This window comes from Corvus brachyrhynchos, unplaced genomic scaffold, assembly GCF_000691975.1.
Source record: "Corvus brachyrhynchos isolate BGI_N302 unplaced genomic scaffold, ASM69197v1 scaffold310, whole genome shotgun sequence".
Taxonomy (NCBI): Eukaryota; Metazoa; Chordata; class Aves; order Passeriformes; family Corvidae; genus Corvus; species Corvus brachyrhynchos.
In genome coordinates, this window is record NW_008236213.1 from 2680605 (window position 1) to 2688241 (window position 7637).

Genomic DNA, 7637 nt, shown 5'->3' on the forward strand with positions numbered 1-7637 from the left:
CACAAAAATCTGTCCAGACTGGACCAGCTTACACACCACCAGAGGCTTGCTGATATACTGTGGCTGCTCAGATCTCCAGCTGCTGCCCCAGCAGCAGCTGACCTCTCTGCAGCCTTCAACAAGGCTGGGACAGGGCACTGCCTGGTCTGGCTGGAGAATTGGACTCTCAGGCATCAGGCAGAGCTAGTAGTCACTAGTGGATCACCTTGCCTATCCTCACATGAACTGGAAGAAGCAAGGTTTGGACCAGCCAGTTGGAGAGGCCCCATCAGATGAAAGACAGGGGAAATGACCAGGACTGGGACTTTGCCCTGATTTGCCAGGGCATTTCCATGTCTGGCCTGTTAGACATCCCGAAAAGAAATGTAAATAAGGCTGATGCTAGAAAAAGGAGCCTCATCGGGTCTTCAGCTTCAATGAGGATTCGGAGCACCTGGGCTCTCTGTACTAGAGAAGGCTGAGTGTCAGGGCCAAAAGCAGGGTATGTTGTCTTGTAATTAGAGGTGATGATTTTGTACTGCATATGCTAAATAAGGCTGCTCAAAACACTGTTCAGTTTGGGATACCTTACATTGTAAATATTTAACCTTGCAACCTAGGTATTCCTTAATATCTCCTTTTTACATTGTTTTTGTGTCAGTGCACTGTTATGTATAGATAAAATGGAAAATATGTCAATCTACTACTATCTAAGTACTAATAACTGAGGTCAATGGCATTGCCTGGGAAATGGATTATGGATAACAGAGTTGGTGGCCCAAGGAGGAGCTGGGAATTATTAGCAAAGCATTAATTACCTGAGAAATAGTGTGGTGGAATGAGGTTGTAATTTCTTTAGCAGGGATGGCTGTGAAATTTGACTTTGGGTGTCTGGTTGTAATCTGTAAAGCATGGACAGAGAAGAATGCGTCCTCCTTCTAGGCTTGGTGCTATGAGAGCACAGTGGTCTTCCACTATTAAGCAAAAAGCAGCAGAATGAATTAAACTTTCTTGATCAAAAATTATTAGCATGTCATTCAGTCAGATCACCCTTGAGCAGAACTGAACATCCCCACTGAAGCAGCAGTTTTTCTCAGGCTGGCTCAATTTCATGTAATCCCCTGAATCTATTCAATTAATACCAGCTGTCAGACATTTTTCAATGTGTTCTGTTCTCTACTTGCTCTTTTTATGTTTGAGCCTAAACATTGTGCCAGCTAAGGTATTGCTTACACCAAATATTTTTGCTTTGTACCTTAAATTAGTCTGAGGCAAATTATGTCAAACTAATTCGTTGTTTCACGTCATGGGGTTGAGTTGTGTAATCTGATGGGGAAAACAATAGTCCTTTTTTTCAAGTTAGCAGTGGAGAGCAATTAACACAAACTCTTGGATTGTCTTAATGACTCGTTGTAACAGGAATAAATGCCATATACATGCTAGATTTGGAATGCTGTATATTCTATACAGCACTCATAATGATCCTATCTAGACCAGTATGCTGAAACAACACTTTCCAGAATGTCAGGACTTACACACACACATACGTACACACACAGAGGAAACAGTTGTTTTGCTATAACTCCTAGATTTCTAGCAATTCTATACACAGCATGATTTAGAACAAAACAAGAACAAGCAAATAATAATTTAAAAAACCTTAAAAGTGTTGAAAAAGCTGGGTGGAAAGGGTACACAATGCCTGAGAATCTTTGTGAATGTGGTCCTTGTGGGTGAAGCCTGGATGTTGCCATTGTCAAACAGGGCTTTATCACCAGTTCTAGGTGACTTACCTTGGCATGGGGATTGGATAGGATAATCTCCTGATGTCACTTCCAGCCCTAACTGTTCTGTGATTCTGTAATTCTTTGAATCGAGACCACAGAGACTTTCCTGCAAGTGTGATCATACTGGATCATAATGGAACTTAAAAAATAGAAAAAAGCTTAGTTCACATCCTATATGAACCAGGCGAAGCCTAATTCCTTTTAGAGGGATGTGAAAAACCACGTGTTTTCCATGTAATTTCACCATCCTCCAAAGCAACTCAGTTACAGTCAAGGAAAATATTTACATACTCCAAAGGCTGAGTAAGTGTATTACTCAAAGCTGAACTTCTATAAATTAGCATGAAGCATGAACAAATACTGAACTCTGAGAAACTTATACTGAACCAAGCTAATGCATAGTAAAGCAGTTTACTGGCAGAAGTGATCACACATCCAAGCATGCACTCACATGTACAAAGGAAGGAGTTATGTATCAATAATTTCATAGTTAGTCAAAGTAGCTGGCAAGAAAGAGAAAAGACTAAGAGGAAACAATGTTTAGGAGTAAATATGCATAGTGATGATGTGTGAAGTTTTGAGGGTTATGATAAGTGTGACATTTTAATAGCAATTAAACAATTGGCTATGTCCAGCTACATAAGTCAGAAAAGCTCTAATACTACAGAGATGAATAGATACGACCTAAAACAAATTGAAATCAGAAGTAAAATACTGATTAAGGAAAATGCTAATACAGGCAGCAAAGAGAAGATGGGACTAAGGGTAGGAAAATTCAAATTATCTCAAAGTGGAAACAGTACTGAAAGATTTTGTGCACTCTTGACTGAAGCAAATGACTGACTGAAGCAAACCAAATCTCAAAACTTTTAAAGGCTCTTCTTTGTGAAATATTGGCTTTGATAGCAAATACTTTCTATAAAGCCCTTGAGTCAGTGAAGGCACAATATGAGTGGATAACAGGAAAAAAAAATCCATATTCAGAGAAAAGGGAGACAAAGGGAACTAGGAAAAACAACCTATATTAGCCAAACCTCAACAGCATTTAAGGTTTTAGAGAAAATTAGGAAAAGCAGGCTAAGGAAAGACAGAGAGAAATAGAAACTGCAAAATACAAGTCTATCAAAGGCAAAGCCAGGCTGAAATATTCGTTTTCCTCAGGAAGAAAATTAAAGGCTTCCTAAAAAGCAAGCAAAGGAAACAAACTTTCATAAACACCAGCTAAAAATTTGCGGAGGACTACATGCCTCGTTGGAGAAGGGATTATTGCAAGAACTCTTAAGGTGTGCGGGCAGCTTCAGGAGAGCTGACTGTAAGCTGAACTGTAAGGAGAACTGTCACCCTGGAGGGACTGTCCCCTTGTTCATGTCTTAGGGCATCGATGTTATTTCATAGTCTCTTTGATGACCTTAGGATAAAGCACGTAAGTAAGACTCCACTGGTTAAACCAATACAAACCTGAGGAATCGAAGAAAAGCAGCAGGATACACTTCAAGAAGCAGGAGGTCTCACAGTTCAATTAACCAAGACTGACCCTTCCAGCTCAGCATTTCCTTGACCTCACAGCCTTAAGGATGCCTTCCTCTTTTGTGAAGCATGAATATATCTGGAATCATGGAGGATGGGTGTACACTAACCAAACATGGGAAGAGAGGAGATGATTTGGAAAACATCAGCACTGTTTTGCAAAGGCATGGCCTCCTCTACAAACCTCTCTGAGTTGTCTTGGAGGAGATCTTGTGGAGATCTCTGTATGATTGTCAGATAATCTTTCTGCATTTCTAACACTATCAGCAAGGTCATCCACCAAGGATTTCTAGACAGGTGACAGGCAGCCTTCCCCAAGGGTCAACTCTGGGATTTGTGGCATACAACAAGTTTAGATCACCAATGTGGTGATATTGCTGATGTTTATTTTTCAGGGTAGTTGAAAAGGGCATTCTTCAACAATTTCAAGAGAACCTCATGAGACTGAATGACTAGATAATAACTCAGCTGAAATTCAGGACACATAATAATAAAGTCAGTCTTAAGGGAGAAAAACAAAATATCTTAATTTTAAATCTCAGATGATGTTTTCCAAGCTGGCCACTACCACTCGGGCAAAATTTTGAGATTATGATAAATAGGTATTTAAATACATCAATTTAGTTCTCAGTAGAAAAGAGCAAACTGAATAACAAGAATTCTTGGAAAAGGAACAGAGACCAAAATCAAGACCATTATGTCCCTGTATAAATCCAGGGTTTATCCATAAATTGACTACTGTGTGTAATTCCATTACTATCATCTTCAGCAGCACATAATAGAAGAGAAGGGACACCAAGATGTTCAAAGGCATGGGTTGTTTCCCACTAAGAAACAAAAATTTTGGTTTTTATTGTTTCAGAGTCCTAAGTCTGAAAAAGAAACAACAGAGGAAGACCATGATAGAGGTCCACAAAAAGATGACACCCCGCAGGGACAGAGGCACTGCATCTGGCAGGCAACTCAGAAAAGGCATTTGGGGCCGGCTGTCCAGGAAGGGCATTGTAGCATCAATCATAAAAGAAGCAATTTGGCCACCCAAGGTCTGCAGAGAGAGATAATGCCTCATTAAATCAAACACTATACTCGGGGAAGAGATGACAAATTTCTGGCTATGCCCATCCTTCAGGTTATTTGGCATCTACCAGACTATACCTCTGGCGAGAAAATGTCTATTTCAAGGCCAGTATTGAAACGTCTTAAACCTTTCTCTTTTTCTAATGACTTGACTGCTATTTTGTTCACAGAGCACAGCAAACATCAGTTGTTTTACTGTCCTCACGGTGTCCGTGTGCTGGCTGAAGCCCACACAATTTAACTGAGGTGGGAATGGGAGCACACAGGAAGCATCCCCCCACACACCCTTCTCCAGCTCATTGCGTAGGGAGGGAACTGGAGCCTGTGGCTCAACATTACATATCCCTGCAGCACTTACATTAGCATGAACACTAGCCAGTGCAGGAAACCTTAGTCACTTCTGAGTCTTGGTTCCTCACTCAGAGAATGTTTTAATGAAAAATAAAACAATCCAAACAGAAAGACTGCTTCCCACCATAACAGGAGTGTTTAACAGGGTGAAGATAGCAGCTGTACATTCTCTTTTCTTCTTGTTGGCAAGACATACATGTAAGTGATACTATTCAGCAGTGTCTGTGCATCTGCTCATGCCACTGTGTCACAGGCTGATAAGAAAAGAATACAGGAATCTAGGAAACTACTGTAGCTGAGCTCTCATCTGAGCTGCATGCTATGATGGTATCTTCTCTGATTTAAGGTCCAGAGCATTCAATTCTTATTATACACGATCAGGAAGCAGTCTGCATTTTCCCTCCTCTGCAGTAATTCAGTGGAACAAGAGCTTTTTATCTTACAATGTCTCCTCCTGGACACCTGGAAGAGAAATCTTTAACATAACAGAATGACAGAGTATCTGTTAAATGCAAGGCTACTGAGTACAAGTTATTTGTCCTTGTGCTTATTATTCTATTATTGGAAGTTAAATATGTTTGCCATGCACTGTTACCTCAGTGACCTAAAACACACATCAGTAGAGCTCTACCCACGTTGCTATCACCTGTGATCTCTCTGGAAGTCTCTTTCTGAAACAGCAGCAGCAAGACAAAGAAACAAGAACAACTCAATAGAATTAGTGGAACTGCCAGAATGCACACCGGGGGCAGAGTCATTAAAATGCTGGAGAATTAGTTTCAGTCTGGAAATTATCCGTGACCTAAATGCCTTTTATAGATTACCAATCCTAATGACGTTTTGCCTAATGGCACATCAAAAGCAGTTTTCCATCATTTGTAATTAATTGTTGAAAGCAAACACCCAAATGTCTGATAGCATAGCCTCAATTCTGTAAACCAAGGTAAGTGTTTCATTTTATTCACACAAGTAGCTCTTTTAACTTCATACATACAAAATTCCAGGAAAACAACTACATTCATCTGCACTCGCAAAATCAGAGCCAAGGATCATTGCCAACCTTCTCTCCTCACAAACCAAAACAGGTACTTTCTTTTTGTTCCAGAGCACATCTGGTAGAGACTGGTTAATCTCCTTGTTGTGAGGTCACACTGGGGGAGTGGGAGTTGGGAGGGAATGTGTGGAAAGAAGGAGAGAAACAATAAAGTAAACATTTCACAACAATCTCCAATGAAAGCCAGATGGATTGGGTAAATATGAATTTCAACAGATTTTCCTCAGAGATGTTCTCCTAGCTTGAAAAGAGACACTGTGAGCTGATTGTTTATGGTTTGGATTTGTTGCATCTCAGCAGCTTCATCCTAGATATGTTCCATTTAACAGAAAGAAACAAAACAAAATCCGTTTCTTAACAAAAAGTTACTTCCCAGAGGAATTAGAATGACAGAAGATACAAATTTGTCATATTCTGCCTTAGAACTATTCCTGAAGTTTTATTACTTTTCTTCCTTTCACATGCTCATTTGAAATTTAGTGTTGCTCTGTGAGGTTAAGCAGCTGCTGTACACAATTATAAGGATGACTACCTATCAGTAAGGTGCAGTGGTTTCTGTGCATTTTATACACAAGCAGCTATACGGCATTGGCCCAAGAGATATGAAACTTTAGGCAAGTAAAGAGTGCATGGAAATTAAATATCACATATATATCTGGGGATTTAGCAGCTGCATGCCTGGTCAGGGCTTCCCAGAACCACAGCCCAGCAGATGAAAGCATACACACACTGAAGTATTAACTGAACCAGAATCAACCACAGTAAGTTTCTGAGAGCAGATATTTAGTAGCTGCTTGTGAAGAGCTGAGGTATTCTTCAGACCTGCAAGCTTTTAGTCTGGGCTCTTACCACTAATTAAATATGTCAAAACTAGGTCCTTTCAGTAGAACAAATATAAACATAGGCTTACAAAAGAAGCCACAGGCCTATTGCTTTAAATGTTATTAGCGGAGGGGCATAGTTCGGCAGCCTGGGAAAGCATTTCATTAAAATACCCAGTACAACTTGAATGCTGGGCTGCATACAGTTATTGGCCTCTGCTCAGTCGAAACTGCTTTGCTACCAATTATTATGGCAAAGGAACATTGGCAACAACAAAGTCCTCAGATAGCTCTGAAAGTAGTCTCCTGCCTCTTCAGCTCCAGCTGCAAGTGCACCATGGGATTCTCATGGGTCCTTCTGCCCCTTTCAGGATGAGTTTGTTAGCCAAGCATCAGGGCCAAGTCTTTATCATCGGCCATCTGCCCTGGACCAGGGACTCCCACATAGTGTTTTCCACCTCCACTCTTTGTTTCCATTCTGTTTCTGTCTTTCACAGACAAAAGAGATAAGGAGATCTTTGCTGTGAAAAGCTGAAGGCAGCCAAGCCCCACAATTTCAGCACAACGAGAATTATAACCCCCAGACCACCACCTGCACAGTGTCCTTCCAGACCACACTCAACTGCAGAAGAAAACTATTATTAAGACTGAAAAGCCAGTATGTGAAATGTACAGAACACCAGAATTTGAGTTACATTCACAGTGTAGTTGGGACACAAATGTTTTTACCTAGCCAAGACAAGTCTGCTGCTTTCATTCTCAGCGTTTTGGTTCTCAGCTTGATTTCAGGCTAAAAGCTGCTGTTCTGAAAATTACTATTGCCTTATTATTTGTTTTGTTTAAATATTTTCAGAACATTTTGTTCTAACTCTCCCCTTTTCATTTTATGAATTTTTTCATAAAAATTAGGGTAGCAGATTGATTTTCACTTTAAAAAAATGAAAACAAAATCAAAAACCCAGATACAAGTTTTGCCTCTAAATGAAAAGAAAAAAGAAAAGGGACAATTGTGGGCAATTTTTGAAGTTTTTACCCAGAACT